The following is a 17,673-nucleotide window of genomic DNA, read 5'->3' as shown; positions in this document are numbered from 1 at the left end:
CCTGCTTTTTTTTTTTTTTTAAATAACCCTCCTTTATGTGGTGAAATACTTGGCCCTCCATTCTGTTATAGGGAGTCTATATCAACTTGGGGAATTTGTTGTAAAATTATGGCTACCTTTGTGAGACCGTGACCATGTGGGCTGTAAGTATCTCTCTGCTTAGAATTATATGCATCCCCTCATGTACTTCCCTGAGACTCCCTGTTTCGGGAAAGGTCTTTCGGTACTCGGAGGGACCAGTAATATTTCTATTCCCCCCCTGGCCTCCTGTCGGCAGTCCGACTTCGGAGTCCCTTACTCCTTGTTCCAGGAGGAGGCCAGGGACGCTTTTCAGTGGGTCTGCATGACTATAAAGCAAGCAAAGTCAATGTCTATTCCACACCCCTGAGTGTCCGGAGAGTGCTGTGTGTAATCCTTACTTGCTGATACAAGCATGCAAGTCCAACGGGGGGGGAGGGTGGGTGAGAACGGTTCAGCGTGTAGAATCTGCCAGGTTGCCGTCTCTCGCAGACATGCTAGTTTTGGAGGGTGATTAGTGGGTTTACTGGCAGTCCAGTGGGGCAAACTCTCTATTACTGGGGTAAACAAACAGTCTGTGTGCAACAGGAGGGTGAATTGACTAAAGTGTGTTCTTATGACTCACGTGACCGATTGTTGGAAGGCGCTCGGGATCTCCCTCTGGGTCTCCGATCTCGGGAGGGCTGGTATGGTCTGCCTCTGTTCGGCCCCGAGCGGCCTGTTGGCTTTGGAATCTTCTGAAGCCAGTTTGGAACTTGAACTGGTTCCGCCTCCAGGAATGTGAAGAATGCTGGTAGGTCTGCTGGTGTTCTCAGCGTGAAGGAGTTTTGTGCTTTGCGAAAGATCACTGCTAAGGGGTACCCCCATCTGTAGGTGCAGCCATGTTGTCTTGCCACCTCCAGCGCTGTTTTCAGTAGGGTTCTCCTCTGCAAAGTTGCTCTAGAAATACCCGGTAAGATCTGGATGTGCACTCCATCAAATTCAATATCGCCGTGTTCCCATGCTTTGCGGAGGATGTTTTCCTTTTGCGAGTAGCGATGTAGGCGGCAGAGTACATCTCGAGGCCTGTCCAGGTCTGCTGATTTTGGACCGAGCGTACGGTGTACCCGGTCAATTTCTAGAGATGGCGGAGGCGTTTCCAGGAGCCTAAGAAAAATGGCTGTAACTGTCTCTGCTAGATCTTCTGGGCCTGTTGCTTCTGGTATTCCCCGCAGATGCAGATTATTACGGCGACTGCGATCCTCCATTTCTTCTAGATGCAGTTGCATCTCCTGGGATTCCATGGCATGTATCTCTTGTGCATGTACTAGTGCTTGCACCCAATTCTCTAACGAGGAGATCGATGATTCTCCATTCTCCGATCCGATGTGAGTGTGTGCAGATCTGCTCTCACCTCTGTCAGGTCTCTGCTGTGTGCCTCCTCTATGCGTAGTATCAAAGCCTCAATGTCCACACGCGTGGGGAGGGCTTGCAGTAGGGAGCGGAGGTCTTCATCTAGGTGACTCCGGTTTTGTGTCGGTACCTCTGTTTCAGAACGGAATACAGCCGATGTCCCAGGGAGATCACTGTGTGGGGTGGAGGGCATTGTAGAGTCTGTCAGTATGTCTGTATCCATCCTCCTGTTGCTGACTCGTGGCGCCGTAGCAATGGCGCTGGGGGAGGGGAGTTGCTCGTTTCTGAAGTAGTGCTGTATCCTGGTCTGGGAGTTCTGTGTTCCATGTCTCCGGTTCGCAGATCTTGTCCTGTATCTGCGGGGGATGCTCATGCCTTGCTCAAAGCTGGGTTTAGTTGTTTGTGGTCAGTTTGGACTGAGGGAGGCCGGGTACCCCTCCAAAGCGAATCCTCACTCGGCCATTGCTAAGCCACTCTCCCTCCTGAGCACCATTTGTGGTGCGATTATGAGTTTATGAGTGGGGGTGGCTGTCCCATAAAAGTTTGAGGACTGTGCAGCAAAGAGTTTATTACAGGGTTAGCATGTATCCAGTGCCTGTGCTATTTTGTTGTATAGCTAATGGAAAAGTTCAGGTGGCATGACTGGTTATGAGGGTCTAATGCAGGCTTTGCTGTAAAAACAGAGTATGTGAGAGATTGGGTGTCTCTGGAGCAGTAAGATGGCCTCCGTCCTTGGAAGATAGGCCGAAGCCACGGAGTTTCCTATGGGAGTGGCCACCGGGTGAGTGATCTCTGCCGTTTTAGACCTTAGAGATCGTTTGTTAAGGGCAGAGGAGAGTCTTTGACACCCACACACCTCTGGGGGTCTTAGCTTAGGAGGGAGATGCGTGGAGCGGTACTTACTGCGGTCCTGGAAGGTGGCTTAAATCGAGTCCGCAGGCTGCCGCAGGGTGGAAGGCCGCCGATTACCAGAGCCGACCGTAAAAGGCCTCCCTGGGCTGGAGATCCGCTCCTCACGCTGGCCGGGTGTGGGATGGCAGTTTGGTGTGTGATGTGTGTCCGTGCCCTCCACAAATCTCCGGCACAGGCCTCCGGGACTTCCGAGCGGGCTGTAGGCCTCAAAATGGTGCAGGGCCGCGGCTGTGTATAGGCAATCTCGGCTCAGGGACAGATCTAGCCGGCAAACGTCCAAAATAATCTCTAGAGTCAGAGCCAAAAGAGTTTGGGAGCCTATGTGTGGTGTTTGTAGCTCTAAAAAGGCTAGTAAGGCGGCAGATGGGTTTGGATTAGTGTTGGTTATAGGGAGCTCAACACTCGCACGTCCTTCCAGCTGCACGTCCGGACATGCCCCCCCTTACTTATTTTTTTATTATGGCGCTTATCGTTGCCACTTTAAATGTTAGGAGTCTAAAGGCCGGTGGTAGGAGGGCTTGAGTTTTGGATTACCTGGGATCTGTTAAAACGGATGTAATTTGCCTGCAGGAAAGCGGTGTGGAGGATCTGCGTGGCATTACTGAGTGGGGGAAGGGAGTGGCTGTGTGGGCACCCTGTTGTGAGACCAGATCGGAAGGTGTTGGGGTGTCAAAAATGACGAGTTAAAAGTGTTGTCATATGAGAAGGTGGTGCCTGGAAAGTGTTTGTCAGTTTTGTTAGAATATGAGAATGAGAAAGTAAGATTGATCAATTGTTATGCGCCTGCCGATAAAAGGAGTCGAAAGGAATTTTTGGATGTATTGAAACTTAAGTTACCAGGAAGGGTGGCAACAATTGTTACGGGTGATTTCAACTGTGTGAGGAAGGGGTGTGGTAGGTAGAGTCAGTGAGGGTGGAGGGGTGGATGTGACTTCCCGACTTCTGAATGTACTGATAAATGATTTTAGGCTCAAGGATGTTGCGGTGGAGGGGGAACAGACAACACATACCTACCTTTCTGATAAGGGGACTGTATCATCTCCTATTGATTTTCTTTTTGTTCCTGAATTTGTTGAGATAAAGGGGTATGAGACTTTTCCGGTACTCATTTTGGATCATAGATTATTATGCTGCAAGTTGGATTTGGGAGGAGGTGTGAAGTTTGGAGATGGCTGGTGGAAACTAAACATGACAATACTGGAGGATGAGGATGTATGTGGAAAATGTGGTACCTGGAGGAGTTGGTGGAGCAAAAGGAGAATTTTGTGAATGTCCTTGTGTGGTGGGATTGGGCAAAGGGATGTCTGGTGAAATTTTTCCAGAAAATGTGTAGGATGAAGGCTGTGGAGAGGAAAAAGAGAGAGTTAACTCTAATAAAGAAATTGCATTTTTTGTATCAATGCAAAAAAATAGGCATTGATGTGGCTGAAGAGTTGAAAGAGGTGAAAGAGATGAGAGACAATATGTTAAGAGATAAAGGGAAAAGTATTGTCTTTAATGCTAACATAAAAGATATGGAGGAGGGGGAGCAGTGTACTAGTTATTTTTTTAAGAAAGCCTTTTCCGGCAAGAAAGCGATGGCTGCAGTATTGGCAGGGGAGGAGGAGAAGGGTGAAAGATTGATGAAGGAGGTCTTTCCTTTTTATAAAAAACTGTATGATGTGCAAGAGGGAGTGCAGGAGGAGGAGCAGGAGGAATATTGTAGTGTGCTGGGAAGATGTTTGGAGAGGGAGGAGGTGGAAGGGTTGCTGGATGATGTAACTAAACTGGAAGTAGAGAGCGTGCCGAAGAGCATGCATAAGAACAAGACTCCTGGGAAAGACGGTTTTCCTGTCGAATTATATATTAAATTCTGGCCAGCTCTGAAAGGGCATTTGACTGAGATCATTAGATACTGTGTCAAATGGGGAGTTGTCCCCTACCATGAAGGTGGGGGCAATTACTTTAATCTTTAAGAAAGGAGATCGGCGAGAGATTAAGAACTTGCGCCCTATTACGTTGTTAAACGCAGACTATAAATTAGTGGCAAAATTGTTGGCCAATAGGTTGAGCATGGTGGTACATAAGTTGATAGGGGAGGGACAGGTGTGTGCTGTTCCTGGTCGAAGGATCTCTGATATCTTAATTTTGCTACGAGACTTGGACTTATACCCAGATGAACAATATGCCATTGGCCTTCATGGGAGTAGACCTGGAGAAGGCATACGATAGAGTGGCGCATTCCTTTTTATTTAAAGTTCTGGAGGAGATGGGAATTCCAACACCCTTCCTGGAGACCTTGAGAGGGTTGTATACGGGGATTGTGAGCCAAGCAGTACCCATCTGATGGGGATGGAGAACCATTGGGTCTGGCCAGAGGATCGGGTCCCTGGCCTTCTGGCCTAGATTATGGTAGCTCTAGCTCCGGTCAGTTTTTTTGGGAGAGAACACTGGCTCCTCTTTCCCACCGGGGGAGCGGTTAGTATTTCCCAAATGTAATTAGGTAGGAGGGATGGGAGCGACGGTGAGGCCTGATGGTAAAGGGCTCTCACCAAGCTTCCAGAACTTCAGGCCTTCCTGGCTGGGGTGAGAGCTGCTGTGGTCTGGGTTGGGGGTCAGGGTTGCACGAAAAGCCAGTGGTGAATGTGCCCCTGAAGTGGCAGTTCAGGGGTACCGTACAGTCACAGTGTTTAGGCACTTGATTTATGGCACCAAGGTCACTTCACCACAACACACGTTTTTCGCACCTGCCTCTAGGGCCGAACCTTTTGGCTAGGACCAGGGGAAATTTTTATACCTGGCCGGAGGGCCGGCCATTGTATTACACAATGGTCACTTTTCACTCTCCCACCTTCCTTCTCCCCACTTTCTTTTTATTTATCCCCGTGTTTGTCACTTATTTGTATTTTTTTGTTTGGTGTGTGTGTATACACGTTTGTCACTGTGTGATGAGTAGTGTGTGGGTCCTCAGGCCTACTCTGAAAGTCTTGGGAGGGGGTGGACAAAGGCCTTCTGGCTTGGTTCGTCCTCTCTCATGGGGTCTCCCTTTGGGGGAGTCCCACCTAGTACTTGGGTTGGTCTGTTTTGGCAGACCTTCCAGAGAACGGGGGTTCGTCTGGTTTTGCCAAGATGGACCCAAGTGAAGTACCTCAGTCCCTGTCTGGACACTAATGCCCCAGGGGATCAGGGTAAGGTCCTTCCCTAGTGGATGATCAGTGTAACACCTGTTGCACGTTTTTGTGTGTCACTCTTTATGTGTGTGCACTTTTTTTGGCACCGGGTGGAAGTTTTTGGGTGTGTTTTGCACTCCACTGGCTTTTAAAAAAAAAAAAGTTTGGCTCGGAATTGGAGCATGCTTGGAACATTAAGGAGATAAAAATATAAGACCAGAAAGGTGGACCAGAGCAGATATGAGCACCCTAAATGGGAATCCTCCTCTCCTTTCGCAGGTGCCTGTAATTTGCTTACCTCGTCAACCATCTCCTTCAGGTCGTGGGTTTGATCCTCCCCCACCACAAGCCCTTGCATACAGTGCTCCTGATTCACATCAGAAAACTCGATTCCCTCTTCGAGATCGCTTCCTCCGCAGCCTCCTTGCTTCCTCTGGGCTACCTGTGACCTTCACAATGTACCAACGTGTCAGTCTGTGCAGGTTAGACACCTGGAAGTTATACGCTTCCATGTCACAGGCATTAAACTTCTCAGCAAACACCCCTAGGGGTGCAAGGTGAGGCCTTGATTCATGGGCCGGACGTTATTTCCTCTTGATGGAAAATATGCGCTGCGCTAGGGTGAACACAATAATTCTAGAATATGAGATGTGTAAATGGACACTTATACTGTGAAGAATTGCCAATAAATTGCCAATAAATAATACAATTGTAAATCTTGTGTATAACGTGAGAAATAAATTAAACAAGTAAAAGTGAATTCATATAGATCTAGCGTATAAAGTGCAATGTGCATATACAAAATATTAAATATTAAATAATACAAATATAAAGCGCATAAACAAATATAAAAAGTGCTTAGTGCTCCATGATAACCCTAACAAATGTCCCATTATATAATGACAAAGTGATAGGTGAAAAAAATTGCATAAAACAATATCAAATCTGTGCGTGTAGATAGTGTCCATATGTGGTGTTATCCGACATGCTCATAAATCCTTGTTGCTGCAAACCATGCTCCAGTGCACTCCAGTGGCCCCCTTAGGCTAATATGCTCACCTCAGAGCATGTGACTCAGCTGCTGCCCTGAGTCAAATCACACTTTGGAGCCACCCCCGGGCTCAATGCTGATATCAGACGTTACTCTCCAGCTTGATTCAATGCAGCTCCACGGGTATAAACAAGAGAGAAACTATATGATGTAATATTGTTGGGTAAATTTATTAAAAGAATAACACTCCCCACAATGGGGTACTCAGAGCGGTGCACTTACGCACCAGGATTATGTGAGTACCCCATTGTGGGGCGTGTTGGGTAAATTTATTAAAAGAATAACACTCCCCACAATGGGAAACTTACATGATCCCCCCCTCCCCCCCCCTTTTCCCCTGCCTCCTTTTTTCCCCTCCCCTCTCTCCTTCCCCCCCCCTCCTCCCCCTCCCCCCCCCCATCATACCCATTATCTAGTCTATATCATATCTCCCTACCCTCCCTATCTTCTTATTATAGACTTGTACCATGTTACATTCGTCCCCACATTGCCTTTTCTCCACCTGACTATTGCGGGAATGATGCGCCCCTGATGTTTCTTTTAAACAGCCTCCATTTATTACTTTTTGTCTCATATGTGATTTATATATATATATACATATAAAAATGTTTTGGAAATTCTGACAACACTATATCATTCATTACAGTTTCCTTACTCTGTGCTCCTGAAGAAGCGCATAAAGCGCGTAACATTTCGAGCTTATGAGCTTATACAGAATCTGATTGCCACCATCACATAACGTTTGGTTCAACGATATGTATTGTAACTATATAGATCAATAAGTTGTGTCTTTCTCTTGTTGGTTCTGTAGTTCCGTTGTCCTTTTTATACCAACCTACTTATTGTGTATGGAGTGCATAATCTGTTAACTGTGTATGCTATACCTACCTTTTATGTCTTGTCTTCCCTCCCCCTTTTTTAACACAATATTTTTGAAATAAAAATAATATTTTTAATGATCTATTATCCTTATTGTGCCTATAAAGTCTTGGTGTCTGCCCACACTCTCTTGTTTTCCCAAACTTACCTGCTGCCATGGCCAATCGTGGGACGAAGGATTTGCTGCGTTTCCTGGTGAAGCCAGACTACAAGGAGAAGATCTCTTTGAAGATGATCGTAGTGGATGTTTTGACAGACACCTTTAATTTAAAGGTTAGAGCTTGTGAGGTAAGAGAGCTCGTGTGCTTGCAGGATTTTCCTATGCAAGGAATTTATGATGTTACCTTTGATGCTTCAAAAAGGTTCCAACAGACCTCGGCAAAACCAAAGAACAAGAAGGACGTTGAAGTGATGAAGATGATTGATGTGGTACCCCTTTTCATGCAGGATGAAAAAATGATTATTATACATATGTATAATCCTTTCGCTGACTTTGCTTTGGTTAGAGCCTTTTTGGTTAACTATTGTGAGGAAGTAAAAGGGGGTGAGAGAAGGTATTGAACCATTTTGGGATTTGGACAGGGAAGTACAGGTTCTTTGGCCGATTTAAGTTGGATAAAGATTGTGTGGGGGGTATGAGGCGCCCACCTGCAGTTTTCACAATTGGGGGTGAAAGGGGTTTCTTATATTACCAGGGGCAGCTGAAGTAAGTGTATGCTTTATGGACATCTCCCGAATGAATGCGAGATGATGGAGAAATGCCGGTTTTACTGTCAGTTGGGCATAAGGCTAAAGATTGTCCTGTGGGAAGGACTTGTGACATTTGTAAGCAGCCTTACATTACCTTGCCAGGCAATGTAAAGAATATTTGAGGGCGAAAGAACTGTATTCTGGTAAAAAAAAAGCCGGGGGGAGGAGGAGCGGAGGCCTGCAAGTGACGCACTGGAGGGGATACCTAGAAAGGTTCCCGTATAGGTGCCTCCCGGTGTCGTGCTCCCAGCTGATGCGGCAAATTTAACTTTGCCCAATGAGACAGGGAGGAGTATTGGTGGTGTGCCAGGGGCAGGTGTGAGTACCGTGGTTGCGGACTCCACTGCTGTCCCGGGGGGCTGCCATTAATGTAAGGGGGATGAAGTCAGCTTGGAGCCAGACTACAGTACTTGACTTTCTGAAGTGTGTGCATGCGAATGTGATCTGCCTGCAGGAATGTGGGACGGATGATCCGATTGGTTTAGCAGAATGGGAGAAGGGTGTGACGGTGTGGGCTCCTTGTTGCACATCTAGAGTGGAGGGGGTTGGTGTTCTGATCCATAATACTAATATAAATGTGTTATCCTATGAGATTGTGGTGCCTGGGAGGTGTTTGGAGGTGGTGGTGGAATATGGTGGTAAGCATGTGAGGATCCTGAACTGCTATACACCTGCTGAAAAGAGAGAGCGGAAGGATTATTTGGAAATTGTAAGAATGTATATGCCTGGAAGAATTCCTACAGTGGTGGTGGGTGATTTTAATTGTATTCGGAAAAGTGGTGATCTGGGCACGGGTCTGGGAAAGTGAGTGGAACTAGACTTTTGAATGAGTTGGTGGGGGATTTTCGTTTAAGGGATGCTGCTGTGGAGGTGGAGGGGAGTGTGCCCGCACATACCTTTTTCTCAGACAAAGGCTCAGTGTCCTCTAGGATTGATTTTTGCTTTGTTTCTGAATTTCTAAATATTTTAAGTTACACTACAGAACCAGTATTATTTTCCGATCATGTGTTATTATCATGTAAAGTGGACCTGGAAACTAGAGTGAAATTTGGCAAAGGGGGTTGGAAGATGAATTGTTCTATTTAGGAGGAGGAAGGTGTATATGAAGAGTTTTGTGCCTTTTTTTGAGACTATAGTATTATGTAAGGAGGATTATGTGGATGTACTGCAATGGTGAGACTGCTGAAGAAGTCAGCCACTCGTCCCTTCACCCAAACTGTGTGCTCAGAGAGCGAGGATGAAGAGAAGGAGTGAAGTGTTGATAAAGAAGGTTACACTTTTTGTACACTTCTTGTATAAGTGTGTGAAAGCAGGGGTGGAGGTGGCAGAAGAGTTGGGAGAGGTAAAAGCAGTGAGAAGTCGGATGTTGAAAGACAAGGGGAAGAGTGTGATCTTTCGTACCAGAGTACAGGATATGGAGGAGGGGGAGCAGTGTACTCGTTTTTTCTTCAAGAAAGCCTTTTCACCCAAGAGTGTGATGAGTTCAGTGTTGGTGGGGGAGGTGGAAGGTGAAGTGGTGTTGGGGGAGGTAAGAGCATTTTATAAAGATCTGTATGATGCTTAGAAGAAGGTGGAGGAAGAGGAAGTGCGGGATTATTGCCAAGTGGTGAATAATAAGCTTGAAGAAGTGGAGGTGGAAGGTTTGGTGAAGTGCATAACAGAAACAGAGGTGGAGGAGGTATTAAAGAGTATGGCAAAGAATAAATCTCCTGGGAAGGATGGGCTACCGGTTGAGTGGTATGTAAAGTTTTGGTCTATTCTGAAGACTCATCTTCTGGAGGTTTTGAAATCGTGTATAGAGACTGGTCGCATGTCTAGTTCAATGAAAGAAGCTGTGATTACCCTGATTTTTAAGAAGGGGGAGAGGTGGGAGGTGAAAAACTGGAGACCTATAACCCTTCTGAACGTTGATTACAAATTGATGGCAAAATTGTTGGCTAATTGGTTGGGGTTGGTGGCCAGTGTCCTGCTTGGAGAAGGTCAAGTTTGTGCAGTACCAGGGCGCAGGATTATGAACATCTTGGTATTGTTGCGTGATTTAACAAGTTATGCGCAATTAAATAACATGCCTTTAGCCTTATTAGGCTTTGATCTAGAGAAAGCCTACAATAGGGTTTCTCATTCCTTTTTGTTTTGCATGTTGGAGAGGATGGGTCTCCCGCAGGCATTGCTGAGAACCTTAAAAGGGCTGTATCATGGTATAAAGAGCCAGGTTTTGTGGGTGCTTGTCCAGCCCATTTGATGTTAAATCAGGTGTGAGGCAGGGGTGTCCGTTGTCCCCTCTCATGTTTGTGTGTGCGATTGAGCCGTTGCTTTGTCATCTGCAAAATGATAAAAGGTTGAAAGGTGTCTTTGTCCCTGGGAGTGGTGGTGATGTCGTAAAAACTGTCTGTTACATGGACGATGTCACAGTAGTATGTTATTCGGAGGGGGAGGTGAGGAGAGCAGAGTTACTGTTAAGTGTTTTTGGCTGTATGTCCGGACTGAATGTTAAAGTCCAAATGTCAGGCTTGTGTAGTAAGTGGATCTCTGATGCTAAAGAATGTTAAAGTTAAAGTGTCCGATTCCATAGATATTTTGGGAACTCATTTCGAAAGGAATCCTTTAAATAATGTGAATGCTGAAAGAGCTATGGTAAAGGTTTCCAAAAAGTTGGAATTCTGGAAGCTTAGGAGATTATCGGTCTACGGGAAAGTGCTGGTAGTGAAGGCGGTTGTGCTACCTATCCTTTTGTATTTTTCAGTGATTTTTCCTCCTAATGCTAGGTGGATCCAGAAGATGACCAGAAGCCTTTTTTTATTCTTCTGGGGAGCCAAGATGGAGCGAGTAGCCAGAGCAGTAGTAATGAAGAAGGTCGTGCTTGGAGGTTGTGGCTTTCCTGATGTGGCTTCTTTTCTGGGGATGCATCTATGGCTGGGTCACTTTAGGTTTTTTCAGGTGGAGGCAACGCAGCATGCCTTATGCGTTACCTGGCAGGCTGGTCCCTAGTGAGATGGGGATGGTGCAAGAAGGATTTATTGAGGCCTATGGCCTTATTGGCCCCTTATTTTTATGGCAGGCTTGAACAGTTTTATAAATCTTACGATTTGAAGAAGTTGGGCGTTGGAGCTGTGGGGAAAGATCATCTGGTCAAGTGGCTTAATAAAGATGAGGTGGTGGGAAATTTAAGAGGATTGGGCCCAAAGTTGACGGAGAAATGTTGGAGCAACTTTATGTGTAAAGGAACTTCAAATCGGCAGAAGGAAGTGATGTGGATGACATTTCAAGAAGGCTTAATGACAAAGTCTTTTTTGAGAGCTCGGAATTTGTGCAGGACAGATGTGTGCCCTAGGGCTGGGTGTAACGAGATTGAATCGGCTGAGCACGCTCTTTTTGGGTGTGGCTTTGAGAAAAGGGTGCAGAAGCTGCTGGCCCCCTTTGTGAATTGGATTTTGGGTGTGGTGGACGGTAATATTTACACTTTGGTTTATTGGTTTGGTGAGGGGGGACAAGGATAAGAAAAGGAGAGTATGGATTTTCGTGGCCGTATTTAAGGAGGTGATGTGGAATGTGAGGTGTTGGGAGGTGAGAAGCAAACGTGTGGTGGTGGAGATGGATTGTTTGAATTTGTGTATGGCTAAGTTATATTTGGTGTTGTTGGTGGACAGGAGGTGGATGGGGGTGGAAGAAGCTAATGCTTTTTGGAGATGGGAGGAGTGGAGGGGTGGGGGTAGATGAAGGGTTGAGGATGTTTTTTTAATGTATTTTTGTACATGTTTTAAGTCTGTTTTAAAAGTGCTCCTTGGTTAAAGTTAAAAAGGAGTTTTGAAGAAAAATTTTGCCTAGATGATGTGTGAAGCACTGTGGGCTTGAAAAAGTCCTTTTGGGTTCTTGGTGGTGACCATCTCGAAAGTGCAGTAGAACTGATAGGTAAGAAAAAAAAAAAAATCTGTTCTTATCAGTTTAATATCTGATAGGTTCCCTATCTGGGGACCATATATTAAATGGATTTTTAGAACAGGGAGAAGAAGAGCTTGCTCTGTCCACTCCACGCATCGACCTGGTTACATAGTAGGCGAGGTTGAAAAAAGACACAAGTCCATCAAGTCCAACCTATGTGTGATTATGTGTTAGTACTACATTGTATATCCCTGTATGTTGCGTTCATTTAGATGCTTATCTAATAGTTTCTTGAAACTATCGATGCTCCCTGCTGAGACCACCACCTGTGGAAGGGAATTCCACATCCTTGCTGCTCTTACAGTAAAGAACCCTCTATGTAGTTTAAGGTTAAACCTCTTTTCTTCTAATTTTAATGAGTGGCCACGATTCTTGTTAAAATCTCTTCTGCTAAAAAGTTTTATTTCTATTGTAGGGTCACCAGTACGGTATTTGTATATTGAAATCATATCCCCTCTCAAGCGTCTCTTCTCCAGAGAGAATAAGTTCAGTGCTCGCAACCTTTCCTCATAAAGACCTGGTATTGCAGTACCTCCAGGACCGGTGCACCCCTCTCTTATGCAGTTTCCAAAAACAGAATGAACAACAAAAATCTTCCTTTTGCTTGCTCACTGGCAATGTTGCTTTTTTTGCTCACAAGCTGTTAATTCTTGCAATAAACTTGCATTTAACCCCTGTGTGTATTGGTGTTTTTGCTTCCTTTCACACCACATCACGCTAAAGTCAGGAAGTCATAGAATTAGTAAGTGCACAAATTTCGACGAGACAGCTAGTGTTCTACCTATCTATTTCCCAAGGCCCAAAATGAGGCCTTTCCTGCCAATGTCAGTTTGGAGAGTCCTTTTTGAATGGGGGCTGACTGTGCTACATTTCCGTCACTTGATGCAGCAGCTAACTGAAATTCAGTCGAGGCGGCATTCAATTCCTTATCCTGCAGCCTGTGTCTTCCTCTAATGGGTCTCGGCTTTGTCCACGTTAACGTTAGCCTGGATCTGTGCAATTAGTGCTCAGGGCTGAAAAAATGGCACATTAAAAGGTCAGAATAGGCTTCAGCTGGGGAGCAGGTGTTAGAAAGGTGTGTTTAGGCCAGCAGACAGGAATTAGGCCTCAAGCCCGGGCATCCCTGAAAAGTTGTGGATTGGCGGCTCCGGGCAGTCTAGACAGGGGGAAGGGTGTTGGGCAGAGCAGACAGGCACCCCTCAGCGACCTCTTTGTTTCGCCCATGGCGGGCAGCGCTTGGAAAAGAGAACAATTGGGTTATCGCTTCTCGGCCTTTTGGCTGAGATCAAGTGCAGTCTTAGGCTCACTTGTATCTTGGTTGAAAGGTGCCCAGGGTACCCGACAGTCGGCCTTGGGGGGAGCGTCCCTTTTTCGGAGGCCCCCCCTTGCTGCTATTGGCCTTAGGCTTAGTCCCCGGGCAACGAGGAGCGATCGCCCTTTTGAAGGCATTTTGTTCTTTGGGCGGTTGGCGGAACTGTGGGGGTTTCCCCTTGTGGGGGCCCCCATAGGAAAGTGGCTGGATCTGAAGGCGATTGAAAATGGCGGTCCGGGGAATTCGGAACTCGCTTCGGTTCCTGGTGAAGCCAGGATTCTCGGATGTCGTGACGCTGAGGACCGTGGTCATGGATCTTTTTACGGAGTCCTTGGCCTAGGGGTAAGAGACATCTTTTGTCTACAGGATTTTCCGAACCAACGTTTATATGATGTCACCTTTCCTTCAACTGAGGTCTGCTGGAACATCTTCGAGAAGTTTGGTGGAAGAAAGCGAAGTGGGAAGGAAGTTTGCAGTGCAACCCTTGTTCATGCAGGAGGAAAATGTAACAACAGTCCATCTGTATAACCCTTTTGCGGATGTTAATCTGCTGAGAGCCTTCCTAAGCAACTTGGTGATGACTTAAGAGGTGGGAATAAAGTATTTAATAACTTTAAAATTTGGTCTGGGAAGTACCGTTTTTTGGAACTTTTAAGAATGACATAGCTGTGTGGGAGGTGTCAGAAGACCCCCCTGCCATTTTCACTATTGGAGGGGAAAGGGTTTTTTTTTTTTTTATTACCCCGGACAGCCTAGATATTGTTGAAAATGTATGCTGTATGGACACGTTAGCAGCGAGTGCAATCAAGAGCTTAAGTGCCGGTTTTGTGGGAAAGGAGGTCATGTGGCACGGGAGTGTAAGGAAGGAAGGGTATACGATATCTGTAAAAAACCTGGACATATGGCAAAACAATGTGGGACATACCAAGCTGCAAGAAGAGAGTGGCTGTCTACGGTTCTGACCCCAGGGAAGGAGAAGAGAGAAAGCAGGCAGCGGAGGATGATACAAAGGAGGGGACTTGGAGTGCTGCTGATGTACAAGCGGGCCCTCCTTGTGATCCTCCAGAACACCCGGCCAGTGAAGCTGCATCCGATGAGCAGGCAGGTGATGTGGCAGGAGCAGAAGACACAACCATGGCGACTGTGAATAAAGTGGCAGGTGGTTGTGGTAGCTCTGGTGCCGCGGATGTCGTGCCGGGCGAAGATGGCGTCAGCGAAGTTCTATGCCCCTCTGGTGGAATAAGGAAGCAGGAAAAGGGAATAACTGGAAGACAGAGTGATGACACATCTCCGGGAGAGAAGGTGGTGGACCAGGGAATACCAACTGCAGATGAACCACAGTTGGCTTTGCAGTTTTTTGGAAGCTTGTCGGACAGTGACTTGGAGGAAAGTGATATGGATAGTGTTAGCAGCATTGAATGTGGGCAAAGAATGGACAATTCTTCTATTACGCCGGAATTAGCGGACACTTCCGCCAGTAAAAGATCTAGGGTGGATTTGTCTTGGTCTGGTGGGGTGGAGGGTGAAGGAGGAATAATGTCTGAAAATGGTGATTCCGAAAAGGAATCCGCCAGTTCTCCGGTTCCCCGGAGGAGACAGAAGAATCAGCCCGGGTTGAAGGAAGTAGAAAGCAAGATGGGCTTCTAGTTCAGGGGTGCCGTACAGTCACAGTGTTCAGGCACTTGATTTATGGCACCATGGTCACTTCACCACAATACACGTTTTTCGCACCTGCCTCTAGGGCCGAGCCTTTTGGCTAGGACCAGGGGAAATTTTTATTCTGGCCGGAGGGCCGGCCATTGTATTACACAATGGTCACTTTTCACTCTCCCACCTTTATTTTCCCCACTTTCTTTTTATTCATCCCCCTGTTTGTCACTTATTTGTATTTTTTTGTTTGGTGTGTGTGTATACACGTTTGTCACTGTGTGATGAGTAGTTTTTGGGTGTGTTTTGCACTCCACTGGCTTTTAAGAAAAAAAAAAAAAAAAAAGTTTGGCTCTAAATTGGAGCATGCTTGGAACATTAAGGAGATAAAAATGTAAGACCAGAAAGGTGGACCAGAGCAGATATGAGCACCCTAAATGGGAATCTTTACACAACCAGTACACGATCTAAAAAAGACGACCAATGTGGAGGAGTCGTTACTTCAGAAACAAGCCAAAAATTTGAGGTAATAAATTGATCCCCTTTTGCTTTAACTGCTGATCAAATTTCTGCCTTGGAACTAGGTTTAACCTTTTGTCCGACGCAGAAAATTGATCAGTTCGAACTTATTAAAGACCTAAATCTGTTTTCCCATAAGCTTATGCTTCGTATTCTATATGACAAATCCAAACAATCCACCCAGTCGACATCCCAAGAAGATTTCTCTTGGAAAGACATGACCTTAGACGACATCAAAGCTATGGAGCAACTCCTGGAGCTATGGGATGAGGGGCACATTGACGAAATGGAACTCATGGAGGCCCATGCCCTCCAACAGGAGGGATCCATGGGTCTTTCATCCACTGCCCCTCACCCCCTAGCTCTCTCCTCCCCCAGGGAGTATAAATCCAAGTCTAATGCCCCGTACACACGGTCGGATTTTCCGATGGAAGATGTCCGATCGGAGCATGTTGTCGGAAATTCCGACCGTGTGTGGGCTCCATCGGACATTTTCCATCGGATTTTCCGACACACAAAGTTGGAGAGCAGGAGATAAAATTTTCCGACAACAAAATCCGTTGTCGGAAATTCCGATCGTGTGTACACAAATCCGACGGACAAAGTGCCACGCATGCTCAGAATAAATAAAGAGATGAAAGCTATTGGCCACTGCCCCGTTTATAGTCCCGACGTATGTGTTTTACGTCACCGTGTTTAGAATGATCGGATTTTCCGACAACTTTGTGTGACCGTGCGTATGCAAGACAAGTTTGAGCCAACATCCGTCGGAAAAAATCCATGGATTTTGTTGTCGGAATGTCCGAACAAAGTCCGACCGTGTGTACGGGGCATAAGACCTTTCCCACATTACAAGGTAATCCCAATGTGTGGGCCTTTACTCAACAAGCTACGGACGATATTCGTAAGACCAAATGGAGGGGCCTATCACAGTCAAATTTGATAACTGAACAAAAAGCAGCCTTAAAGTCATTACAATCGGACCCACGTCTAATTATAAAACCTTCAGACAAGGGGGGAAACCTTGTCGTAATGACCACTGACCAATACGAATGCATGGTTTTACGCCTGTTGAAAAATCGTGACTGGTACAAAAAAGTATCTGCAGTTCATGTTACTAATATGACTACTCGCTACAAACAACTTATAGGGACTGCCTATCATCAAGGCTTAATTACAAAACAAACTTGGGACTTTCTCAATGTCCCTTGTCCCCGTATCCCCACACTATGTGGATCTTAGGAAGAACATAAAGACTCACAGAATCCCCCAGGCCATCCGATAGTATCCGGCAACGGATGCTTAACTGAGAATGCCAGTCAACTGGTGGATGATTTTCTCAGACCCCACGTTGAAGGCCTGGCATCATACCTTCAAGATACTAGCGATATTCTCAGAGCATTGGACGGCCTAGCCATTCCTGAAGGGGCTTGGCTTGTGACCCTGGATGTGGAAGCCCTCTACAACTCCATTCCCCATCTTCAGGGTCTGGCAGTTGTGGAGGGCTTCATCTCTCAGAACACTGACGTCTCATTGGCTTACAATGGATTCATCTTGGACCTCTTGAGGTTCATTCTGACCAACAATATTTTCATGTTCTCAGGCTCCCACTACCTCCAGCTGCAGGGGGTCGCTATGGGGACCAAATGTGCCCCCTCTTATGCGAACCTGTACCTGGGGGAGTGGGAGCAAAACCTATCATTCCGGGACGACATGCAGGCCTGGTTTGAATACATACCAATTTGGAGACGTTTTATAGACGATGTGTTCCTTATCTGGACGGGTAGCAGGGAGGATCTTTCCCGCTTTTTTGAGGGCCTCAAATTGAATACATACAATTTAAATTGATTTGCTTCCATGGTAAAGTTACTCTTACTTTCTTGGATATAACAATTTTTGTTAATCCTGATAGAATAGGGACCACCCTTTTTCGTAAACACTCAGCGGGAAACTCTCTCTTGCATGCCACCAGTTCACATCCACGATCCATGATAACCAATGTTCCATATGGACAATATTTGAGACTAAGAAGAAACTGCAGTGAAAATGCCCATTTTGAAATAGAGGCCAAAGCACTAAGAAACCGCTTGAAATCACGCGGCTAT

The 17,673-nt window shown here is 46.1% G+C and overlaps 1 non-coding gene across 1 annotated transcript; it reads left to right on the top strand.

The window, feature by feature from the left end:
- The first annotated feature begins 12,028 nt into the window (after positions 1–12,028).
- Positions 12,029–12,225, top strand: LOC141141882 (U2 spliceosomal RNA). The gene has a single exon (XR_012244271.1). It is a non-coding gene; the product is annotated as a U2 spliceosomal RNA (small nuclear RNA).
- The last annotated feature ends 5,448 nt before the right edge of the window (positions 12,226–17,673 follow it).

This window comes from Aquarana catesbeiana, linkage group LG04 (assembly GCF_042186555.1).
Source record: "Aquarana catesbeiana isolate 2022-GZ linkage group LG04, ASM4218655v1, whole genome shotgun sequence".
Taxonomy (NCBI): domain Eukaryota; kingdom Metazoa; phylum Chordata; class Amphibia; order Anura; family Ranidae; genus Aquarana; species Aquarana catesbeiana.
Note: the sequence above shows the minus strand (reverse complement) of the source record. Positions and strands in the feature narration are given on the sequence as shown.